Source organism: Zootermopsis nevadensis, unplaced genomic scaffold (assembly GCF_977971745.1).
Source record: "Zootermopsis nevadensis isolate Lab colony 2312 unplaced genomic scaffold, Znev_1.0 Znev_ptg000020l, whole genome shotgun sequence".
Lineage (NCBI taxonomy): Eukaryota > Metazoa > Arthropoda > Insecta > Blattodea > Termopsidae > Zootermopsis > Zootermopsis nevadensis.
The window spans coordinates 13874914-13898827 of record NW_028259152.1 but is presented as its reverse complement, the minus strand read 5'-3'; the positions used below and the strand labels follow the sequence as shown (position 1 = coordinate 13898827).

The 23914-nt window shown below is 38.5% G+C and overlaps 1 protein-coding gene across 15 annotated transcripts in view; it reads left to right on the top strand.

Annotated features, from left to right (window-relative positions):
• The window catches only part of LOC110831748 (CUGBP Elav-like family member 1), a 1322428-nt gene that overhangs the window by 190207 nt on the left and 1108307 nt on the right, over positions 1 to 23914 (top strand). The gene's annotated exons all lie outside the window — the stretch shown is intronic.

The following is a 23914-nucleotide window of genomic DNA, read 5'->3' as shown; positions in this document are numbered from 1 at the left end:
CGGCGACGGTGGTCTAGCGGTTAGAACGCTGGCCTTGTAATCCTGGGGTCTCGGGTTCGATTCCCGGCGGTGCCCGAATTTATAACTTGTGTTGGGCAAGACCGTGGTCTAGGCAACACGGAGTTTTCCTCCGGGGGCTTCCCCGGTTTCTCCCTGGCATCCCAACAATTACTCCATTCACACACAGAAGAAGGCAATGTCAAACCACTTCTGGATCATCTGCCAAGAACGTATATGAACAGGTCCCAGTCCGAGAAAAGGATGGAAGGATCCTGTTCATATGGACCTGTCGTCAGACAGAACACTAAATAATAATAATAACCCACTTATGTATGTATGTATGCGTGTATATATATATATATATATATACGCATACATATATATATATATATATATATATATATGTGTGTGTGTGTGTGTGTTCTTAAACAGGGGAAATGTGACGACAGTTATTAATAATTATGAAACGCAATTAAAAATGTTCTGATATTTTACGTAGGGGTATTTGGGACCACCGGCCGCAGTAGCCACGCGGTCTGAGGCATGGACCTCGTGCGCCTGACTGCTGCGACCGTGGGTTCGAGTTCCGTTCAGGGCATGGATGTTTGTCCGCGTCTTTCTGTGTTTGTATAGGTAGAGGCCTTGTGTTGGGCTGATCACTCATCCAAGGAGCCCTACCATTGTCCAAACAGATCAATTAAATGAATAAATAAACCTCGACAACTGTAGGTAAAAGAGGATATGAAGAAAGAAAGAAAGTGTTTGGGACTGACATACATCAAAATTGAGTTCACGAATAAATAAAAGCAGATTAAATTCGGGGATTTCTTGCTATTGCGCAGTTCAACGTCCTGTCTCCCATCTAAAATACCAAAGACTAAAAAATACAGAATTATGCTGCTGTTTCTCTGTGTATGAAACTTAGTTACTAATCCTAAAAGGAAACATAGATTGAGAACGGACTGAGAAAAATACTTAGACCTAAGTGGAAGAGACAGGAATTTGAAGAAAATTGTATAATAGGAAAGACGATCAGATGAACCGAGCGGACACCGCTTTGACTCACAGTAAATGTTCTTACGGTGACAAAATCTGTTGAGATGGGTAGATCACATAGTGAACAGGAGTGAGGTGAAAGGTGCGTACAAAATTTTAGTCGGAGAGGAAAAGACCACGTGCCAGACCGAGAAACCGACTAGATAATCGTGTTCATTTCGGTCAGGACATGGAGTTTCGCGCTCCTTAAAATGGATATTTCTTGACCGGCTGAGCCATCAAAACTCTACGCTATTTAGTTATTTATATGTATAGTTTTTGTAGACATTCTTATGTTCGCAAAGTATCAAATAGTTCTGTATCTGGAAATAAATTAACGCATCGTGGCCATGTTTTACTTTTCGCAAAGGACGTATATTTGCCTAGGCCAGTGTAGGCGTTTCAATATCTGGGAACTCTAATCTTCATTTAACAGACTAGCGAGGCTTCCCAGTCCAATAAATCGATAAGCAGCAGGGAAATGAACAGCTCATGGTTCAAATACTTGCAAACTTCTCTTCTGTCATCAAAATTTCTATTTCAAATCCATTATTTTAGTTCATGAAAACACAGACCTGATGAAGTGTGAACAATTGCTGTACTATTTTTTGATAGGAAATAGAAGACATTTTTCGAGTGCTTTGTACGAATTATTATAAAGACTTCGTCTTTGTTCGTCTGTCCGCATATTTCATCTCAGGAATATGTGAGTGAAATCGCCAAAATCATTTGTCTCGTCCAGCTATATCAAAGCTTTCCTGAAATATTTGAGTCCAGTCAATAATTTTTACATATTACATCTATTTTAATATTGTGCTTGTATTTCACTTGTGTGTCCCGAAGGATCTTGTCCCTTAAGGCTCTTCAGTCAAATTTCTGACACGTGTATATCACTTCCTCGTCCGTGCTGCATGTGCCGTTAATTACAGCCGTCGTGATTTAATGTCCATGGTATTCGGTAAGGAGTGCAGATCAGGAAGTTCTTTATCATGTAATTTTCACTGTCATCTTGTTATATTATCTTCCATACGAGAAAATAATTTCTTCGGTACATTTTTCTTAAACGTCCTGTCGGTTGGTTTTTCCACGGGTTGAGAGAGCAGTTAAAGGTCATTCTTTTAAGTTAAATAAGATTTTCTTACTAATTTGCGTGAACCAGTGGGATTTTTAAGTGTGTTTGTGTATCAGTTCTCTTTAGTTTTGTGTATGTGTAGGAACGAGCGCGCGTGTATGTGTGTGGGGGGGGGGGGATACTCCTTAAGCACAAAGCAGGATAACGTCCAGATAAATTTGATTGGGTTGCTGAAACTTTAATAATCAACAAATCGATGAACAGGCAGAGAAATGGACTACTGTCCGCATGACACTCGAAGTCTGCTGGGAAACAAAATCATACTGCGCAAGCGCAATCCGCCTATTCGTGTTCAAACCTCATTATACTTCAGTAGTCTCTAGTAGCGCAGTGCAATGTATATATAAATAATGTTGCAGGGGTGGACGTATGTTTCGTGAACGAGTATAGCGTAGCTCCCAGAGGACAGTAGACGATAGGTTTGCCACACCTATTTCTAAATGCGTTATCGAGAAGGTGTGATAAATCTGTTAACCTGGAAATTCGTTTTCACAGTCCACATAAACTATTGAAAGGACCCGTAATACCCGAAATTTGTATGAAGTTTTAATATTCAAATCCTACAGAGCAGAAATGTTTTAAATCTGTTGTTGAGTGATATATCGGGGTCGAAATAGTACGATGTATCCGAGGAAACCTTGAAAGTAAGCAAGAAATTTGAAGATAGGTAAAGTAATGTAGATCAGTCAGTAAAGTGACTGTCGGTGGACTGGTTAACCACAGTTCGCTTCCCGGTAAAGACAGTGATTATTTCTCTTCGCCGCCATATTCATACCGCCCCAAAGGCCCAACAGACACTCCAATAAATACAGTTCAGCTATTTCACGACACCTCCCAGTGATGGGCTCTTGTAAACCTGGTAATGAACTTTCGAATTTCATGAAAAACAAGGCAATTTATTGTGCTCTGAGTAATATTTGCTTCTCGGGAACGGCTCCGATACATGGCGTTAGTTTACCACGCCCAGATCACTTGTAGGCCACACCCAGCCTCCCATCCAAACAGCGATGAGGGCTCTTTCACATTAAATAAGCAACTGCAATGCAAGCTTTTACCAATTACTTCCTAGTGTTGTGATAATGCATTGTCCTACACTCTATTTGAATCCATACTGATCTGGTCATAAAACACGAAGTTGCTAGTCGCTGAGCTCGTCAAGGACTATCCTGCCTATTATGTAAGCCGAAGGTTCAGTACCCTGTTCACAAGAGCCCACCATTGATCACTATTCTGAGCCACTGCAATGCAGTGCACAGAGATAAACAATATCATCCTACAGAGCACCTACTTTCTTTTGTGATCTCTCCCCTTCAGATTTCCGTATTAAAGTTTGTGTGCATTTTCCACCTCTCGCCACTCGTGCTACATGCTTTGCTCGACTCATCTTCTTGATTTTATCACTCTGGTAATATTCGGTAAAGAACACTTTAACGGCGTACGAAGTTCAAACACTGTAAAAGTGTGTTCAAATCTGATTCGAGGCACACCTGTATGTCCTCAGTCGTTTGTTTTTTGCTGTCCTGCTGAGATACGATCATAAAATGTGCTAACCCCATGGTCTTGAGTGAAGAACACTGATCTTTAGCACAAATATTATGCTTATCTTTGGTCCGCTGTCCGAAGTATTGATATTCACTTGTCTGTTTGGTTTTTTCTGAATGTATTATAACTTCCGTTGTTGTAAAGTATTACCAGTTTGCATCAAATTAGAAGCAGCACGATGTTATTCGAACTGCTAGTAGTGAAACACGTCACTTGCCAGGCCGCATACACAGAGACTTACTTAACTCTCGCGTATTGTAGGAACTTAAGAAAGGGGTCATTTTACTACACTATCGTACTCTGACTATTCCTGTTCCAAACACATTGTACTTCAGTAGTCTCGAGTAATGGAACGCATTATGCATGCTAATAGTTTTGCGGGGACTAATGTTTTGTTATAGAATATAGAAGTGCCACGGTGGTCTAGCGGTTAGAACGCTGGCCTTGTAATCCTGGGGTCTCGGGTTCGATTCCCGGCGGTGCCCGAATTTATAACTTGTGTTGGGCAAGGCCGTGGTCTAGGCAACACGGAGTTTTCCTCCGGGGGATTCCCCGGTTTCTCCGTGGCATCCCAACAATTACTCCATTCACACACAGAAGAAGGCAATGGCAAACCACTTCTGGATCATCTGCCAAGAACGTATATGAACAGGTCCCAGTCCGAGAAAAGGATGGAAGGATCCTGTTCATATGGACCTGTCGTCAGACAGAACACTAAATAAATAAAATAAAATAGAATATAGCGTAGGAATTCATGAACACGTGACGCCCAGCGAGTTCTATTGGCTCGCAGACAATACGTGATATTTAACAAGCATTTCTGCAAACTTATTTTTGACTTCTGTGTATTTACTAATACAACGAAGAACGTGTTTCACGAAAAGTGGTTTAAGAATGACAGTGGTGTGGGCCGTGCAGTATCATGACACACATATGTAAAGGTAATTTTGAATCAACATGTACAAAGCTCAATTGATTAATTCTGTTTATTCTGAGATCAAAATTAATTATTAGAAAAAGTGGTAGGTGATTACTCGATAAATGTCTATACTTGAGGTCTGCAATATAACGTGACAAGCAGGCGCTCTGATAACGAAATGCTTTGTTAACGTGTCAGCGGTACTGACGAGTACTGTCAAAATATCACTCAACGTCTCTTACTCTACTACAACAACGAGCAGTGTGGAACCACTTTGAAAGGAGAAAAGCTTTGTTGTGCCTTCACGTATATAAAATAAACAAGAGTGCGCTGTTGAATAATCATAGAACCCCTAGAATTAATTCATTGCGTTAAACTCAATTAGTTGTTTATGATTTGAAGCTTTCACGGCAACTAAGTATAATAAATTCTTCTCGGGCTACCAGCTGTACTTTACATGGCTGGTAGCCCCAGAAGAATTTAGTGTATAAATTAGTCGTTCTATACGCAATATTTTTGTATCGTTTTCGAAAACATTATCTGGAAATGGAAAACGGAAGTTGCACATATATCGCTCTTAATATTGTGTGTGTGTGTGTGTGTGTGTGTGTGTGTGTGTGTGTGTGTGATTGCTGTGTGTTGTTGTATATAATATTAATTCACACGACTTCAATTTGGAAAATTTGTATGTGATGTATTTCCAACAAACTGATCGTGTCTGTTTTTTCATTGAATCTGTGATCTCCTCTAGAAAATATCTGAAACTAAATATGTTAAAATAAGTTTCTTCTTACGGAAGGCCACGTGTTTAAACACTATATTGAATCAATTGAATAAAAATTTACTTGGATATTATCCATCGTCTAGTAAATATAAAACGTAAAACGACGTTTCGGAGATGGGACTCTATCTCTGTATTCAGGTTCCTACACAGTTGGGCCCAGTAGATAGAGCTAATCCCTATCTCCGGACCAATATTTTATATTAATATATTTTATTATATTTACTAGACGATGGATAATATCCAAGTAAATTTTTATTCAATTGACTCTTCACCATCGTCAAGAAGTTTTAGATTTGATATACTATATTGAATATTTTATGAAAAACTACTAAATTTGTATTATCCATAAAATGTCTCCGACGATATCAGTAGTTTTATTATATTTTCTGAAAAATATAAACGTATTTTTAAAATGCAAATAACATCCTCAAGCATTAAGAGAACAATAATAGTCACATGATGTTAGGATGATCTAATCAAGGTCGATGGGATGGAAGCGACATGACGGTGGCGTGAGAGAAATGAGAGACGAGTAATATCATTAGTCTGACAAACTTAAAGGAAGAAAACACTTGGGATGAATAAAATAGCTTTGTTGTTAAATATCCGAGACTGGTTCGTCTGCCTCAAGATAGTCCAGTGGCTGGTTTTTGTTGACGCAGCAGAAGAACCTCCTCTTCCGTAAAAATATTCTCCTCCATGTATGTGGTTAATAATTCTTTAGATTCCTTCTTCTTCTTCTTCTTATTTCCATAGTTACAGTACAAACCGGTTCGAAGTATGTACTTCTCAACGTTTACAAGAAGGATCAAGATGTTTTCTTCCGCGTGCTCAGTAATTCAAATAAATATTTGTAACCTTCTCGGTCATTATTTATTGTGTCATTTATGTTTAAATAACGGGGTATCTTTAACGTTAATTTTCGGTAAGACGGGGTTAGTAAAGTCTTACGTGCTTACGCTGCTCCCAAAAGTCATTGTCTTATCTCATCTAAATACTGTTTCGCCGTGATTTTGCAGCAACTTCTCTGACATCGGTGTGATTCATATAGTCTACACTAGAAGCAGCAGGCGCAAATACTGAACGGAAGGTAACACAGTTACACAATAAGAAATTATATGCGACTGAGTGAAAGATGTAGACTTCGAACCACGTACTTTCAAAATAAGAAGTAGATGTGCTAACCTTCCAACCGCAACATCGTTCACTTTCTTTCAAGGCTCAGCTACTGACTTTCTATTCATTGCGCATTTGTTCATATTTCAGTAAAAAAATGCCGACTCCATTCCTTATTATATTATCTTTTATTTCTTCCTGTTACGTTTTCTTTCGTCATCTCCTTTTCCTGTCTTCCTTTTTTTCCTTCCTCTTTCTTTGTTTATTTACTATTCCCTTTAACCTTTCCTTTCCAGTCTTTCTGTCTTCCTCCTTTTGTCTCTTTCTTTTATTTTTTTCTTATTCCTTCCTTTGTCTCGTTCCATCTCTCTCTTCGGCAGATTTTCTTATCCTTTATAGTTCTTCTTACGTTTTGCTTGTTCTTTCCTTTCTGTTCGTGTTTTAAGTATGCGGATTCCGAATGAATAGATCCCTTATATTTCCCCCGCATTCAGAACAGGGTTCGCCGCCCGTTTTTCTTCTGTTGATTTGTCTATAAATGTGTCGCCCGTTGTTAATCCACCGCAGTACGCACTTGTCGCCATAAGCAGACCAGCGTGAATCGCTTTAGCCCCGAAAATTACAACCGTATTGTTACATCAGTCTTGACTGACTGCATTCAAAATATTTTTATCAGTTCAAGATGGCACTGTTATCTACGTAGCAGCATGTGTGAAATACATTTATCTCTGTCGGAAGTAATAGGAAATGGATGGTCCTATTGGGACCCAGCCTTTGTTCGTTTCAACAAGACTGATTTTTGGACTCGCCTTTATCAACATAGTATCTTTATTCCTCGTAATTTTATTTACCTTTAATATTTTAGACAGTATTAGCACTATTGTTCTTCTTTTGTTCACGTCCAACTAACTTCATAAACAGACACACAGATGTTTATAAATACGAGGCGCGTCCTCAAAGTAAGTTTCCCACTCGTCCCACAGCTAGCGAACCTTATATTGCGCGAAGCGACTGTGCGTACGTGATAGAGCAATGACGTAGCATGGCGCATGCACTAACGGCACTTCCCGCGTTCTCACAGTAGCATCGTTGCAGCTGTTGAAGATGGAGGTTCTTATTCCAGCTCCCGCCGACTGTGAAGTGCGGTCAGTGATAACGCTAGGCCGCACACGGCTCGACGGACAGCAAGTCTCCTGCAGGAGTTCAGCTGGGAGGTGTTTAATCATTCACCCTACAGCCCGGACCTCGCTCCCAGTGATTTCCATCTTTTCCTACACCTCAAGAAATTCCTGTCCGGTCAGCGTCAGCGTTTTGAGAATGACAGAGAGGCGGTGGTTCCAATCCCAGGCGGCAGACTTCTACGACACAGGTATTCAAAAGTTGGTCCCACGGTATGACAAATGTCTCAATTCCGGTGGCGAATATGTTGAAAAATAGCTGGACACTTGCTGTATCTGTTGCAATAAATATTTCCATGAAATTGTGTTTTGTTTCTGTAAACGGCCCCAGGGAAACTTACTTTGAGGACGCGCCTCGTAGAAGCTAGACTCGGTCCGATAATCGTAGTTTGGAGACGAGAATTCTACGTCTGTTTGTTATAGAACATCTTTCTGTATTCACTTGAAGCATGCTGTGACTGTACATCGCTCAAGGGAACTCTGAGCGAGAAACAAGGCAGATATGGGCACAATGTGTGAGGGAAGTTAGTTTCTAAGACTTGCTGGAACAATGTGGTACATCGGGGACACTTCTAGTACTGGAATGTGTCCTCTGTCATAGACTGCAGCATGGCCGTACTTTACGCGTGTCCCCACTTGCTTTAACACTGCACAGTGCACCACAGACTACAATTTAAACCGCCAGCCTCCCCTTCACAATCTCGTAGTCTTATTTTATCGGTTACAGAACATGTGGTAAGAAACTGCCTCATTACTTTGTCTTAAACCCATCCTGTGCCTAGTATTTTAAATTGAAACTATCATCATCTCATATTTCTGTAAGACAGGTGGTCAGAAAGTAACTTCATATCTGGAAGTGAATTGTAAATAATAATATGGATGATACCACGCGGAAGGTGAACCACTTATCATTACGTTGGACGAGTTTTTCGATCCTGTGTCCATACAGTTATTACCCTCTACTTTCAACATTTTTCATTGCTGTTAAAATAAGCTACCAGTTTTAAATATGTATTCATCCCCTTACAGTGCATCCCGGCGATTAAAATTACATCTCTAAGTAATTTTATTTCCCACGTTTAAAACGATTTGTACATGCTAAACGCGAAAATAGAACGCTCAGTCCAATTCAACTGTTTCAGTTACATCGGTGCTGAGTCAACGTGGAGTTTGCAACTTAGGCTTTCGGGGTTGTGCGGCGTAGAATGATGAAAGTTATCCGACGTTTCGGCAAACATTGCAGTTGCAGTCTTCAGGGTGAATGTGGCAACTGCATTGTTTGCCGAAACGTTGACCGCGGTTCATCTCCGAAACTTAAACTTCAGCCACGAGAACAAGTTAAAATGTGTTCTCAATAAACTAATTCGGAAATGTAAGGAATATTGGGGAAAACTAAAATGTTTGTTTCTGAACTAAGAAACAATTTCACACGCTTATACTGGCGGAAACTTACGCAATGTTTTTATTTTAAATAATATTGCCTGCGTAAATATTTTCACCAGCGATAAGAAATCTGGCAGTCTACGGTCATTATAAATTTGTACTGTGCAGTCTAAAATCGACAGCTCAGTTCCTTGGGACGTTTATTAAAATAATGCAAGACTTTCTTCGTGACAGAACCGACAGAAAAAGTATTCACTAATTATAAAAGGGTAGCCTACACGTAAGTTGGTTGAATCTTTATAACCTACGGAAATGCTCTAATCGCCTCAGAGTTTAAATTACTGGGAAGGCAGTTAGATCTTCTCGTGATGCGTAAATATAACCCCCGGTGTTTATGTTGGCTAATTTTACTGTCCTGTCATAGAAGAACTTTGCTTTGTAGGCTGCTTTCCTTATCTGTGGAAAATCGCAAGCTTATGAAATAGCAAGCTGTCTGTCCAACTTTTTAAGACGTTGAAAAATTTTAATTGCATTTGCCATTGGATATCATTCCAAACTAACCTACTTTTTAATTTTACGTAATCAATATTAACAACTTAAACTTGTGGTGTGGTAGCATCAATAACGTCTTTTAATCCAAGATCATGAAACTGTATCTTCTTCTTCTTCTTCTTCTTCCTCTTTATTATGCCGTCTCCTTTACAGGAGGTTGGCGACATATTATGAACAGGATCCTTCCATCCTTTTCTCGGACTGGGACCTGTTCATATACGTTCTTGGCAGATGATCCAGAAGTAGTTTGCCATTGCCTTCTTCTGTGTGTGAATGGAGTAATTGCTGGGATGCCACGGAGAAACCGGGGAAACTCCGTGTTGCCTAGACCACGGCCTTGCCCAACACAAGTTATAAATTCGGGCACCGCCGGGAATCGAACCCGAGACCCTCAGGATTACAAGGCCAGCGTTCTAACCGCTAGAACACCGTGGCGTATTAGTGTATATTACAAGTAACAAATTGAATTCGAATTTTTTGTGAAACTAATTCTATATATAAACATATATACTGATAGACATTACTTTTTAATAATGTGATCATATTTATAAATTTCCTGTAACGAATCAATTAGTCGTGTTTTCCTCCGCCTCAGACTATTATCTGTGAGGAAATAGTTCTTTACATATAAACGACACAGTGATAGCAAAGATGATGGATAGTAGTAAGTTTTTAAGCAGGTGATACAGAAGTGGTTTGCCATTGCCTTCTTCTGTGTGTATGGAGTATGGAGTAATTGTTGGGAAACCCCGGAGGAAAACTCCGTGTTGCCCAGACCACGGCCTTGCCCAACACAAGTTATAAATTCGGGCACCGCCGGGAATCGAACCCGGGACCCCAGGATTACAAGGCGTTCTAACCGCTAGACCACTGATTTTTACCAGTTTTTGCATTTTTAGTACGACAACATTTCTGAAAATTGTAAAACAACAAGGTGGCAGTTGTACGATGGAGTTAGAAATGTGAAGTTGAGTGTAAAGGTATGTTGTAAACATACCCAAAAAAGTGTGGAAGACATGCTTATTAAAAGTCAGTATGTAGACAATGCAGGATTTTTAGATTATGTCGGATAGCTTTAATGTAATACGTATCTGTAATCAAGCAATGAATTCGTCTCATAAATATACGGATTATTCAGAAAAACACCAAGAATTTTAAACGCACAGTACTATATAATGACAAGTATTTTTGTTTCGACTGTACCCTGCGTCTGCTAGTGGAGAGACAAATCTTGATAGGATGGAGTGATACACGAATAACGACGGCGGAAAATGGAAGAAAAGTGAATTAAATATTTTATGAGAAGAAACGCATAGAGGCCTTTACGAGAGGAAGTCGAAAACAATTTTTGTTTATGTCTTAAAAGTGGTGTTGGCAGCTCTGAAAAAGATACCTGTCATAAACAATATGAACCTACCTTAATTACTATTTAGTAGATTTCCATTGTCTCTTGAGTAGTGGATATATTGTGACACGTTTAATGTGACTGATCTGTTGACAGGATGTTCCAAAGAATAACAACTATTTTGTTAATTTTTTGCCAGAGGGTGTGTAAACTGGTGACGAAATTTACGGAAAACTTTGCACATTGTTTTAATTTCGTGAGTCACATAACAGTTTAAATTTCGAGGTTTGTGTGCTGATGTGATTTGGGTTCTGGACGACCATCGACTGTAATGTGTGATAAAGTTTAGTACATCGATCAACGTATCCGGGACTACCAAAGAACGGTTACTGATGAAATTTCTTCTGAAATTACTTGACTATTTCTCACGGAAATATGCCAAAGATACAAAATACAATTCTTACCTTGATTTATTTAGTAAATTTGTGGGCCACTGTATGAAATGCATTGAAAATATGTTCGACGATGTGATTATGTGAAGGAATTTTATGAGATTTTAGGTTCTCAAGGCGGTGAATATGTCGTTATTCTGACTTGTGACGCTATGTGGACCTGTAGATTTCTACCAACGTTTCAGAGAAATATAGTGTCTCCGAAACATCATCCACACTTGTAGAAACTTATTCTAAAATTGCCTTTAGTTTTAAACTGATGTATAGCCTATAATTCTGTTAAAAGGACTTGAAGAACCATATTTTATTTGAAGATGTCTATTTTCTGTGTTGTTGCACCGTGTAGTCTAATAGGCTGACCCCTGTAGAAACCTCAAATCCTACATATTTTATTTGGTTTCAAGCTGATAACCCGAAAAACGTGGCTAGAAATTAATTGTGTTAACTTGTAAGCGAGGTTTCTTGGACACTAGAGGCTGATCCTTCTTTTTCTTGGTCTTTAGAGTTAAGTCTGAACGACCTGTTTTAAATACGATTTTGTTGCTTTTCTCAAACAAACGTATTAGGCCTAGGATTCGCCTCTCTGTGAATGTGTTTGTTTCTTTGTTGGCAGTTTGATGGAAGTGAAAACTACGTATTTCCTTTCAGGCTGCAACTTTAAAGTTTCTAAAGAAGCTTTAGTACGGTGTTAAAATCAGACTGATATACGATAGATTCGTTCGTATACTCACATATCAGGCAATTAATTAATTGTTGTTTTGTTTCGCTATGGGTTTTTATTGCATTCAGGGAAAGCATGGTGTAATCATAGACGTCTGGCTAGTTTTTGTATGGTGTAAAAATAAGGATGTTACGATGGGCTGGACATGTAGTTTGGATGGGAGAGGTAAGAAATTCATGCTGAATTTTGGTGGTTAAGATTCCTTGAAAATCAAGAGAAATGTATTAGGATAACATATATATATATATGTATGTATATATATATATATATATATATATGCATCTTAGGGCAATTTTGTGTTTGATTAGTACGTGGATGACCGAGCCTAATGGCGTTGAACATTCTGGTCCAATTTTAAATTTTAAACATGTATTTTAATGTTAGAAATCTTATTTAGCTATACTCTATTCTCAGATTCCAGTAATATTCTGATGGCGTTGAAACTTCTGGGTCAGTTTTGAATTTAAAACATATACTGTAATTTTATTAAAAGTCTTATATAGTTATATTCTATTCCCAGAGTCCAACAGCATTCTGTATTTTGACAGGAAACTGTTTTTGTCTATATTTTACACATTGCTACTTTAAAGCTCCTCAAGCTACATTGTACATAGAACTACACAGGAGTTTACTTTGCTACGTTTAGAATGGAAAGTCGTTTCGACTCTATTGTTAAGATAGTGTAAGTAGGGAGGGGAATGTATCCTCTTTTCTTACCGTGCATTTAAACGCTTAGCAGTATTTTGTTATAAATTACTTGCTTGTGTTTGCATAATGTGAAGGTCGTACCGAGGGCTGCAGTGTAAACTCTCATTGTACCCAGTGTAATCAAGTGCACTGTGTCCCGGGTGACTGAATGTACGTACAGTAATTCCGCTTTAACCAAGTATCAGCCTGTTTGTACGGCTATTTAATGAAGTATAGTTTCTGAGAAACTGTGACTGACTGCTTTCAGAACCGTGAATTGAAAGGTGCTGTATGTCGACTTGACTGAAACAGGATTTTCCAACACACCTCTTGATTTTATCCGGCCAAAAGTTTATGTTCCTTATATTTTGTTATCTCTCACAATCATTTAACAAAGCTGTATCTGTTGGTTATTCAATGCCACGCTGTTAGCTGCAATGCGACAGAAGACGAGTTTTATTTCGCGGGAGGGGAGGTCAATGATGTGTTTATAACCATATAACTTATATAACAACCGAGGTTATTATGGTTATGAATTGATAGAGTGTGAACAGAAGTGGGCTTAAGAAATTCTGAGCTACTATCATCTTGGAAAATGTCAGCCAGCATAGCCGGTGCTTTAGAGATTCAATTTGGTACTAATCGACGATCAGTCAGAAGCGTTACCTCTGTGTTAACCTATTCGTTACAGGTCTTTATATATTGCTGAGTCAGTGATGTTTGTGTTATACAACACAGAGATACAATCTGCAGATTCTGATAGCGTGGAATTAAATGGGTATATGAGCATAAATGGTGAATAGATATGAATCTGGAAGGACGAAGTGGTCTGTTTACTGGTATCATTCCACCATTTATATGGAGAGATTAGGACAGTTATAGGTACTGTATTTTCATCCCATTAGGGGATAACTCGAATTAATCCAGACGGTTAATTCAGAGTAGCCTACAGGTCTAGGGCCTTAGTTATAAACAATCTGTTAAACGAAGTGCAAAACGAAATTACATATCGTCATTGGCCACCATTACCGTGTTCGTAAGAGCTTCCTACTGGACAGTATACTGAGCCAGATGAATACACTCCACATTCTCACACTGTATTTCCTTGAGATCATTCTTAATATCGTCCTTAAATTTACGAGAGAGCTTCGAAGATGTTTTTTATTCAGTTTTTCAGAATAGAAGTTTGTATTTATTTATTATCTCCTCCATACGTACTACGTAACCAGTCCATCTGATTCAGTTTCATTTGAAAAGTACAAATTGTGAAATTCCTTGTGCAGTTTATTCCACCTCCTATCATGTCCTGCTCTTAGATCGAAATATTCTCCTGTTTTACACAACTCCAAAGTACGTTTATCTGTTGGAGTTCAGGACTGAGATTCGCAGCTACACAGAACAGATGTAACGGTATATTCTTATACATTTTAATCTAGAGATTTTAGACGGAAGACAATTAGGCAAACGATTCTGAACTTAGTAGTAGCGTACAGTTCCGTAATTTAATCAACTTTCGATTTCTACGTAAATATTTTTGATTTGTTACTGTTGTTCCCAAATACAGGGTGAGCATAAAATAACTTTATACTTTGAAAGTGATCGCGGCGTACTTAGACGTTCACACCCACTACAGTCAACAGAAATACTCTAAGAGTTTTGTGTCAAACGATCCGGGAGATTGTACTTGTTTCTCGCCTCTGCTAGATGCAACTGGTTTTGAAAATGGCTACCCGAAAACAGATGAGTTGGTGTGTTCTGCTGTTATCGAATAAAGAGTCTGTAACAGCTGAGCTGTGGAGTGGACATATCGCGCAAAATTTCAGGTGTAACCACCATTTACTCCGGAGTCTTTCACAGAGTTTAGACAGCGAATCACAAATGCCTTAGCTTTTACCATTCTGCACAAAATTTGGAACGAGTTGGATTATCGTCTCGTCATATGGCGTGTGACTCGCCGAGCACATGTCGAGTCTCTGTGAGTTGTGTACAAAACTTTGAGAGTATTTCTATCGACTTGTGTGCGTGTAAAATTCTAAGTAAACCGCATTTGTTTTCAGTGCCTTTTTAAAGCGTAAAGATATTTTCTGCTTACCTGGTATTTTAATTTCGCTACAGTTAAGAAGATGTTATTAGTTGTGTTTATATTACGATCTTGATCTGAAGTCTGGTGACGAGACTTGGATGTAAGAATGTAGGGCTCCTTGACTTATCTGCTTTTACTTCTAGACGGTCCTCATTACCTCTCAGGTCAGACTTACTGAGCAAAATGTAGTCTCAAAATATATGGATGACGTTAACTCACGAGTTATCGTCCTGCGTTATTTGCTGCGACGTCTAGATAAGTTAAACTGTGTTTTTTATGCTGGTAATAAAAACTTTTCGCACTAACTCGGGCACAAAATTTTTGTTTGAAGTTCTGTTCAGAGATAAACGTTCATGTTTTGCTCAGAGTTGAATTGAAACCTCTTATCTCCGGCCATATTTGTTAGGAAATGTTTGTACAGTGACATTTCACAAACTTTTCGTTCAATAAAATCCCTAAAGTTTTATGAAGTAAGATGAGGTACTTGTAGTGTGGATATTGAAACTCTGCTGGGAGCCAGGAAGTTTCCGCCAAGAAATAAATACTTACAGAACTAAGTAGGCTATATGTTCATGTCTGGTTTGTGTATTTATTTGTAGTTTATTTAAGGACGCTCTCACTAGCTCCGACTATATAGCTTCTAATAGGATAAATAATGAATTAGAAGGGATGTAAAAGGAAGTTGTTATGGCCTAATTTAAAATATCTTTTACCATTTGCCTGGAAGGATTAAAAAACAGTGAAGTGAATGTCCGTGATTACCCAGTCTTCGGGTCGATATTTGAACTCAGGACCTTCCGTGTACGAAGACGGAGTGGTAGTCACTTAGCTGTGGTGTTAGGTCAATGTCCAGAAAGAAACACAAATTCAATTAATATCTTAAGTACCTGCTATTAAGTTTGGAATCGCGTGATATCAATGTTTTCTCTGAAACAGAAAGATAAAGTTCTGGTTAGGCCCATACATTTCTACATGCATTTTCTTTTTATATGTGTGGAATGTATTTCCTTAGCGTAATGAAAGGAAAATATTCAAGGAATTTTGAGAACAAAGTGCTCTTAAAGGTATTGGAACATAAGAAAGAAGAAATAGATAAGGAATAAAAAGGTTACATGCAAGTAATTTGTACTCATCACTAAGTATTGTAACGGTGACTAACCTTAGTGAGTGGTGAACACTTGGACGATAATATTAAAATGGATCTTGTACTAATATGTTGTGAAGGTGTGGACTAAATTTAGAGTCAAGTAATGGGCTCTTGAGGACATGGTAACCAGTTTTTGGGATCCATAAAGGTCGTGAATTTTTGCAGCTGACTTTTTAAGCCTCTATTACGTTGAGTAAGACCTTCCAAGGAAAGTAATGTACAAAACCTAGATTACGGATGTCTGTTTTAATGTGATAGAGAGGCAAAATTCAATTTATTCGTGCGGCCAGACATAAACTTCACGGTTGTGGGCATCACACAAACATGTCTTCACTAGTTGAAATTTATGTCAAGCCCTAGCCGCTTGCAGTGTCATTAGGATCAGGAATTGTATGAAAATTAATTTCATAGCCGGGTCTCAGCAACACTAGAATTTGAGAACGAAGAACTATTGGTCTGACGAGGTGAGACGCTGACGACGTGTCTAAACTGTCTACGCGTGCAACCTAATTCTCTGGATACTCGTTTTTAATTGAGGAACCTTTAATCAGAATATTTTCTTGATAACGTACTATTTAAATTGTTGAAAACAATAGTTAGCTTTAAAGAGATGATGGGACCAGTTAATTATACTAACGTAAAAAATAAATAGGTCTACAGATGTGTTTCTGAGCATCATATCATGAAAGGGGATCTGCAAATACGTTCATTTTCGACGGCCGAGATATTTTATACAAAAACACATGGATAAGATCTGGTATTTATACATGTTGCACAATTAAATGAGTGTTTTTCTTTTCTTCTGTTCGGATGTATTTAAATATACAAAAAGAATGGTATTGCCTTTGGTATCGCCCTTTGAGGGAAGCACGTAGATTCAAGGTGACTGAAAACATTGCTGAGGATATTACTGTGAAGCGGAAATTGAACAAGTTGTATTCATTTGTGGTTTATTTAATTACCATTTTATTGACTCCCAGATTTCTTTCTTTGGGGTTCTTTGTTCTCTCTGTTTCTTTTATTTTTCATTTTCTGTGCGTTTCTTACTTTCGTTTCGTTCCTTTATTTCCTTTATCCATTCTTTGTAATTCATGTTTTGTATCTTTCTTACTTTCTTTTATTTTCTTTTTCTTAAGACGTATTCTTTAAATAATAATATAATAATAACTTATTGTCTTCGGGCATAATTATGTAAGCACATATGCAGTCTCTCACTGAATATACAGCGCACATTGGACGCCTTTGAGTGTCATGTCACCTTGCCTTTATCTGTCCCCGTGGGAGATAACGTAAAGGTTACACCACAAGAACGTTCCATCTCAAACTCCTCCATAGTCTAATTTCTAAATGAATTACGGTCGCCCTTTGATGCATGCAGGTAAGCTTATGAACTGTCATCATGAATTTCCATTACATGAGCATCTATTCAGAGAAGCCCTTTTCAAAACTAGGCTTAATTTTGAATATATAGCTGTCAAAGCCCTCCACAACACAGAACCGAAGTATACTTCTTTACATACGACATTTAATTTGATATGTGAAATCTCTGTCGGCCTAATTTTATAGATGAAAGACTGCTTTGTGATAGTTATTACGGCGAGAATTAGCTGTTGCAGTCACGAGCGGCGTGTTGTTGGGGGTTATATTCACCAGTCTGCATACATGTTCATTATTCAACGAAAGGAAACAAAAAAAGTTTGAACAAGAACAGACAGACAGTCTGCTGTCCTTAAGTGTTCAAAATGTGTTCGGACATCGAGATGATCTGTAAAAAATTAGTACAAAATAGAGAAATATTTGATTGGGTGGAGAATGGAGGAAATGTATGTAAAAGTCTAGTTAATTTTGTCTGTTAGATATTTCCTCTTTTTTACCTGAAATTCCTAATAGTATCACACCCACTGAACAATATCAAGAGGTGCTGAGCATCCCTTAAACTTCCCTAACGTTTAGTTTAACTTTTAAATCATGTTACCATATTTATTAGTTACTTAAGGGAAAAGCTTTGACCCTTGAGGAAGTCAGAAGGTTGTAAATCAGTGGCTAGAACCGATGGATTCCAGTTGAGAAAACATTACGCCGTAATACGATCGAGTTCTGGGTTCTGCGAACTGTTGTGGAGTGTTGGTTTTTAGAAGTGAAATAGGTTAGGTAGAGAGATATTAAGAAAGGCCTCTGTTCACTGCAGGTAAGAATAAAGCTTGTAAAACTCAATGAGACGAAGATATTGATGAAGTTGATTTAAGCGTGGTAAAAATCGCGCAACGATAAAGTTGTTACAACGTGTGTGAAACTCCTTCAAATAATCACAGAGAAAATAAATTTTCTTTGGAGTCAACAGTCCTTAAGAAAGATAAAGTAAAAACAAAGCTGTCTCACTACACGCCATGTAGGCGCTTGGGGGAAGGGGTGATATATCTCCTACTCTTTTTTGACCTCGGCACCAGATGGGGGTGAGTGATCAGCATCACGCTCCAGCCGGCTTTACCCCCGGGAAAGGACCCCGGTACCCATTGTAGAGGAGGCTGGGTGGACCCCAGAGCCAATCTGGGCGCAGAGGCTAGAGGAAAGATCCTATGGCCCCGTCGGGGATCGAATCCCGGTCGTCCAGCCCGAAGCTAGTCACTATACTGACTGGATACTACACAAAATTGGATTTAGATTGAAAAATGCAAGAATGATAGAGTGACCACGTATTGTCGTGTGGCCTTCTATATTCTTGGTGAAATTAAACGAACGTCGTTCTGAAGAAAGTCTTCTTCTTATTATTATTGTTCTTCCTGATAGGCAATAAGGTCTGTTACAGTCCATCTCTTCGTAGGCCGGCCTGTGGATCTGGGGAAGTTGGGTCTTTTATGTAAACAAGATGTCGACAGACAGGAATCTAACATTTAAGAAATGTTGGCAGGCAGATGAAGTGAAGGGAGTCTTAACGGAAGGCAACGGAAAGAACAACGTGTAGTTCTTATATACCCCGGGTCAGAGGATGGATTCGTCGCAGGCGCGTAACTTGTTTATAAACCAGGGCCGGTGATCGTCGACTACCGCGGTTAAACGAGCAATATTATTTTTGAGAAATAAATGGAAGAAATATTAATCCCAGTTGTCGTTTTTGATATTGCGTCTTTTATTTCGGTCGACAAACCTCCATCAAAATTCGCAGTGAAATCAGACGTGAATTTGTGGCTTCGGAGAAGGGCGTTTTCAAGACGCTAGTATGAGGTAACACCAGCTTTACCCTCTGATTGAGTTGCTTTTATCCTGAGGAACTACAGTACTCATTTGGTCCTGGAACAAAGTTTTGTCGATTGTTAATCGTTTCCCATAATTCTTCCCGCCTCCGCATCTTTGAGAAGTAATGTAGCCCGATGAATTGGTGGTCAGTTTTGTTTTGACTGAGGAGACTTAGAATTTACAAGCTGCAGAGTCTACAGAACGCATTGCAATTCTACCCTGTAAGTTCCTTGTGTTTTTGGTGCTGAACCTTTGTCGTTGACTGAGTTTTTAATTTTCTGACGTTTTATGCTTGGAAAATTTATAACGCAAACGAAATCTTCCTCAGAAATGTTGATTCGTTGGCACCCATAGATGGAAGGATTACGAGATAAATCTTAGGGACATGGGTTGTTAGGATGGGGTGGGTGACGTCTAGTTGCATTACTGAACCTTCGGGTTTGTGCCTACTACCTGAGAGTTACGTATCTATTTCTACACATAATTTCCAGTAGCAGGCTTAAATCCTGTCTTCCGTATGTTTGTAATTTTTAACATACCGATACAATAAATAAATTTTGTAGAAAGGTTTGTGGTAGTAATCAGGCCGAAGTTGAAATAGCAGATCTTTTATCCCCTTCACTATTGAATTTAAGGCTTTCGTGTAACCCGAAATTTCACAACTGTGACCACAGAAGCCCAAATGTGAAACCTTTCCTGAACTAACTCAAGCCATTCAAATACTGTTTCTTGACATTCATTTTTCTCATTTATGACTATTTTTTAAAGGTTTTATTCCCTTGAGTTTCCAGGCAAGTTTTTCAATATTTCTTAGTACCTCGCACGTCACAATTGGTTGTGAAATAAAATTGAATAAAATACTTGTATTTTAATCTACATATAACCTTTTACTCGAAGAGATACGTATTTTTGAAACACCGGTGTCATGAAAACACTTTTGCAACATTAGCGGGAATGAAGCTGGGGATTATTTTGTCAGCAAAACAGTTTTTCGAGATAAACCTTACCACACGCCTCTTATATCTTCGACCTTCCGTTATCCCTCTTTGTAATTCTGTTGTATACATTTCTGCCTTCGAAACACAAAGTAAAATTTGCATTAGTCGCAGAATTAATAGCATTAAAAGAGTAATTACCATCCTTCATAATACCTACAATAAAAACTCGCGAGATGTGCCTTTAAAGCCCTGGATTATAACAGTCGTAACTCACTCCAAGATCATGTTTTATGTTCAGTCACTGCATTGTACACCTCCAAGATTATACAGGTAATATCTTTGTTAGGTTCTCCTCCCCCTTCATTCTTCATTAGTCCGGTCTCCCTCGTCTTTTATGCAGACATAATGCAGTTTTGATGACTTCTTTTAGTGTCCCCCTGTCACCAACTTTTCTACTCATATTACTTCTATTTTACTTTCGAGCGACTTTCTGTGTATTTCGTTAGGCGAATTCCAACTCGCTGCTTGGTTAGTCACCGGATTTGATAGGTAAAGCAGTTGCTGTTTTACCTATCAACACATTGGGACTTTTCGAATAACTTCGCCGTATTTATCTCACATTGTACAATACAAATAATAGTTTTCAAATTAACCCTATGAATCCGAAACTTGTCTGAGTTATACAGGGCTAGTCTAAATGATGTTCCCGATTTGAAAGACATGCTACTCACGTTTAATGAAATTCAGATGCACAAAATTGGTACAGATGGAAAGAGAAACTCTCCAAGTTTTGTTTCAGTACATCACAGGTGTTCAATGTGAGCCCCCTTGGTAACTCGGCACACATTCAGCCTGTAGTCGAGTTCCTCCCAGACACGTTGCAGCATATCGTGATCGATTGCTGCAATGGCTGCTGTGATACACGCTCGCAGATCAAGCAAGGTCTGTGGAATACCACTTACGAATTGTATGCCCACTGGTTGGATCTGCCGCAAACTTGGTTCGGAAATGCCGTTGCACACTAATAACAGACCGGTGAACGTGGAAATCCAGGACACAAAAGGCTCCCCTGTCTTCGATGGCAGCCATTTTCTCTCATATCGCCCCTGGCGGCGAACAGTGTTACTACGCGGCCCGCGAAGTATACCAACATAAACTTGGAGAGTTTCTCTTTCCATCGGTACCAATTTTGTGCATCTGAATTTCATTAAACGTGAGTAACATGTCTTTCAAATCGGGAACATCATTTAGACTAGCCCTGTATATAAGAATTAAATTCGTAACACAAAGAAGAACCAGGACTTCACCATTACAAAAATCAATTAATTAATAGTGTTTAGGGAAGTAATCGCTGTATACATTGAGAATTATACGAAAGAAAAGTATAAAATGACAGGATTGTTCAAGCAGGTGGGACAAATATTTACCATTGGGTTTTAATGGGCTGAAATATTACTAACATTTAAACTTTTGTATTTACAGCACAAAATTAACGTCTTTACAGATGTCAAAATCTAAGAGATGTCTTAATCACCCACATACAATATGTCCCATGATACATCTGTTAAACGTCGCGTGGTAATTTATTTCGCGTGTGACTTGTTTATTTCGTGGGTTACTTTAGTCTCTCCACACATTCCTGGATAATTTTCTAAATATGACACAGAATGCTCCTTCGTACGTAGTTTGTTTCTTACAACCATTGTTCCACATCTCGTTCAACACCTTGTAATGTTAAACAAGTGTCTTTCAACTGTAAGAAATTATTGTTAGTCAAAGTTAATAAATGCGTGCGTCGTTCCTACCTCATAAATTTGTTAATCTGACATGAAGAATTTAAAGATATTAGGAAATTTTAAAAAAAAAATTACAAAGTTAAGATAGCATGAAGTGGCATGATGTTTATTCCGGATTATAAATATCTGTCAATTGTTTAAAAACTGACAGAGGGTAAGACGCAGAAGCGGATACACGAAAATGACAATGTCGTAAAGCTGTGTTTCCTTACGAAAGAAACAAGGCTGACACTTTTCTCGCCTTGGCCCACTCTTTCAACTCAGGGCACTCAACACGTTCCTCGTTTGTATGAGCACGTAAACAGGGAATAGGCTGGCCGTGCTTTTGTTCCGGGGTCTTTATATTAGCCCAGTTTGACCATCAGATGTATGCTCTAGATGGGCCGCTTTCTTGGGTAAAAGAGGGTTCAAGCGTGGATTGTATCTTGGAATGTAGAATGTCTCCCTTGGGTCCACTGATCCACTGTGACTCGTACGGTTTATGACGTCATAAACAGCTGAGTGCATCACTGCCTCTGCTGCGACTGGTCCGTAAGAATCTGTGGTTGACCACATCAAAAACCTATAGAAAGAAACTAAAATATGCCTATTGTTTGTTATGATGTTATGTCTCAGTGATAGGTACTATATTGTACACACGCCAGTTTGTTCCCTGGTGTCTCTGAACCCCCTGTATCTATTGTGTTTCTTAGTGTTTCTTTTGTTGTACAATGATGGATAGGTACCGTCTCTACATTTTTTTAAAATACCATGAACATGAAATGTATTCCAGACTTTTCCCACTTATTCTTTTGTCACAGATCTCTCTCATTTCATTATATAGGACAGTTCAGTCGAATATGTACTTAAATTTATAAAGAATCGTTCCCGTGCGAGTGATAAATTCTTTCATTTTTATCTCCTGATATTTGTCAACTCCGTCACAATGTGATACGACGTAGATTATAATAAATAATGGCTGTGTTTTGTTTCTAGCAGAGATTATTGATGATGATGAATTTGCTGCTGTTGTCAGGGTCCACAAATACGCAACAGAAGTTCTCTCTGCAAGGTCTTCGCATCAGTTACTTTTACCGAATGTTATAATGTGTTAAACTCTCGTACATCATATTTACGAGGTCTCAGGTTCACGTCACAGCTCGGAAACCGGCTGTTCTGACTGAGATATTTTGAATAGTATTTTAAATTAAGCCACGACCTCTCTTCTTGTAATTCGTTATTTACAACTTATCTTCAGACGTTGTATTATCTGCGTTATTGGCAAAGTCGTTAAATAAACAATAAATTTAATTAAATAAAGACAACATTATTTTTAAATAAATCTGGTTGACGATATTCATCACAAAATTTGAAAATATCTGTCTTCTGGAGCGTATTAGGTCCCTTGCTATTCCTAGCTTATGTTAATGATATTTGGAAAAACATTGATTCAAATATACGGCTTTTCGCTGATGATTGTATAGTATACAGGAAAATAATGGATAGTAGTGACATTGATAAGTTACAGACAGATATGAATAGATTATGGGAATGGGCGGTAGAAAATGAAATGAAGATAAATCCAGGTAAAAGTAAAGCAGTCAGCTTCAATAGAGCTAGGGTGAAGGATAAGCTGAGTTACTTTTTTGGGGATCAATTAATTCCAGAGGCAAATAGCTTTAAGTACTTAGGAATACTTATTCGCAGTGATCTGAGCTGGGCAGATCATGTGAATTATACACTAATTAAAGCATGGAAGGCTCTCCATTTCGTAATGCGTATACTAAAAAAGGGAAATAACAATACGAAACGTTTAGCTTATACGTCGCTAGTGAGACCGATACTTGAATATGGAACTGTGTGTTGGGACCCTTACAGGGAAGGACAGGTA